Below are 3,157 nucleotides of genomic sequence, written 5' to 3'. Positions count from 1 at the left end.
TAATTAAAATCTGAAACAAAAAATAATTAGTACCTGAAAGAAGAAATTATGGTTAAATTATTTAAGAGAGTGGACAATGGCCACTGAATAGCCATTGATCTAGCCAACGATGAGATATAAATAAACCAACGATGACGCATTCGAATATTGTAAAAAATCTCGAATGCATAAACAATGAAATCTAGAATAAAAGAAATAGAATCTGAAAGAAGAAAGATAATTAAAACCTGAAACAGAAAGAAAAAATATTAACGCGGACCTTTCGAAGTCGAAGAGACAACTGGCTCGAGCCTGCACGCGGGCCCCTTATATAGCGACGGCCGGCCGAAGATCGGCGAAAATTTCCGAACTTTACCGATTTCTTTAAAAGTTACTTTTCCGCTGTAATAACTAATAATTTATTAACTTTTTTGACTTTTATCGTTAATATACGTTGCAAACTATTCGCTATCAATGATTTCAATTTGTTATTAACAATAGATTCATTAATTCATTAAATTTTTGTAAACTACGATTATATTCTAACACAAATACGTTGTTTGTTTAAGCAGTAGCTAATAATTTATTAACTTTTTTCACTTTTATCGTTAATATACGTTGCAAAAGATCTTTTATTAACAATAAATGTAATAATTTCTTAACTTTTTGCTAATTACAGATACATTTTCACGCAAATACGTTATATGTACGAGTAATAGCCTATAATTTAGTAATCTTTCCACTTGTATTATAAATTTTCGTTCTGACCAATTTGTTATTACAAACAAGTTTAATAATTTTTACACTTTTGCAAATTAAAGGTACATTTAAACATTAATATGATAATGTTCAAGAAATAAATAATGAAATAATTCTTCTCTTGTATTATGAATTTACGCTTTGAACAATTTATTATTAATAAGAAATTGGATTATTTATACATTTTTATGAACTATAACTGTATTTGACTGTCGTCATTGTCAAGAATTCATCTCAAAAATCGTAAAATGTTTAATTGAAACATCGAAAATTTACAAAAGATAGGAAATATCTCAAACATTGAGCGTAGCACTTAGCTTGGTATCGTTCCCCAAAAATTGTCCTTTGGCAAACGATACCAATTACCAGGTCTCACCACGTGGAGGTGGCTACGCCTCGAGACCCGAACATGCGGCCTAGTAGCGCATCCTCCTGGTACTATTCGTATCAAAGAACTTATTAATTTTTTTACCTTTAATGTAAATTTACGTTGTAAATACATACAACATTTCGAAACATGCAATCCTAAAATTCCACTTCTCCAATGCTCTTCGCTTTCAGCTCTGTCTTGCGACACTGAAAACTCGAAACGCGAAAAAATCATCAAACTCGTTAGAGAACAGTTCACTCTACGGGGATTAATGAAAAAATTCCGGCCAAGACGCGAAATTTCAAAGATCGAAATCAAAAAAGTCTCTTACGCAGCACGACCTGTTACCCGCCCGCATTTTCGGCACTATTATACGGCACTGGTAACTCGGAATCCGAAAAAAATCACCAATCTCGTTAGAGGACAGTTCACTCTACGGGGATAAATGAAAAAATTCCGGCCAAGACGCGAAATTTCAAAGATCGAAATCAAAAAAGTCTCTTACGCAGCACGACCTGTTACCCGCCCGCATTTTCGGCACTATTATACGGCACTGGTAACTCGGAATCCGAAAAAAATCACCAATCTCGTTAGAGGACAGTTCACTCTACGGGGATAAATGAAAAAATTCCGGCCAAGACGCGAAATTTCAAAGATCGAAATCAAAAAAGTCTCTTACGCAGCACGACCTGTTACCCGCCCGCATTTTCGGCACTATTATACGGCACTGGTAACTCGGAATCCGAAAAAAATCACCAATCTCGTTAGAGGACAGTTCACTCTACGGGGATAAATGAAAAAATTCCGGCCAAGACGCGAAATTTCAAAGATCGAAATCAAAAAAGTCTCTTACGCAGCACGACCTGTTACCCGCCCGCATTTTCGGCACTATTATACGGCACTGGGAACTCGGAATCCGAAAAAAATCACCAATCTCGTTAGAGGACAGTTCACTCTACGGGGATAAATGAAAAAATTCCGGCCAAGACGCGAAATTTCAAAGATCGAAATCAAAAAAGTCTATTACGCAGTACGACCTGTCCCCCGCCCGCACCTTCGGCACTATTATATGGCACAGAACATTCGAAACGCGAAAAAAATCGGTAAACTCATTAGAGAACAGTTCACTCTACAGGGATAAATGTAAAAATTCCGACCAAGACACGAAATTCCGAAAATAGAAATCAAAAATGTCTATTACGCAGCACGACCTCCCACCCGCCCGCACTTTTGGCACTATTATACGGCACTGAACTCTCGAAATCCGAAAAAAACCGGCAAACGCGTTAGAGAATAATTCACTCTACGGGGATTGATGGAAAAAATCCGATCCAGAAGCGAAATTTCGAAGATCGAAATCAAAAAAGTCTATTACGCAGCACGACCTGTCACTCGCCCGCACTTTCGGCACTATTATGCGGCACTGGTAACTCGGAATCCGAAAAAAATCACCAATCTCGTTAGAGGACAGTCCACTCTACAGGGATAAATGAAAAAATTCCGGCCAAGACGCGAAATTCCGAAAATAGAAATCAAAAAAGTCTATTACGCAGCACGACCTGTCACTCGCCCGCACTTTCGGCACTATTATACGGCACTGGAAACTCGGAATCCGAAAAAATTACCAATCTCGTTAGAGAACAGTTCACTCTACAGGGATAAATGAAAAAATTCCGGTCAAGATGCGAAATTTCGATGATCGAAATCAAAAAAGTCTATTACGCAGCACGACCTGTCATCCGCCCGACACTTTCGGCACTATTATACGGCACTGAGCACTCGAAATCCAAAAAAAGTCATCAATCTCGATAGCGAAGAATTCACACTACGGGGATTGATGGAAAAAATCCGGTCCAGAAGCGAAGTTTCGAAGATCGAAATCAAAAAAGTCTATTACGCAGCACGACCTGTCATCCGCCCGACACTTTCGGCACTATTATACGGCACTGAGCACTCGAAATACAAAAAATGTCATCAATCTCGATTGCGAAGAATTCACACTACGGGGATTGATGGAAAAAATCCGGTCCAGAAGCGAAGTTTCGAAGA

The sequence above is a fragment of the Eufriesea mexicana genome, unplaced genomic scaffold, assembly GCF_001483705.2.
Source record: "Eufriesea mexicana isolate 0111107269 unplaced genomic scaffold, ASM148370v2 scaffold1928, whole genome shotgun sequence".
Lineage (NCBI taxonomy): Eukaryota > Metazoa > Arthropoda > Insecta > Hymenoptera > Apidae > Eufriesea > Eufriesea mexicana.
Note: the sequence above shows the minus strand (reverse complement) of the source record.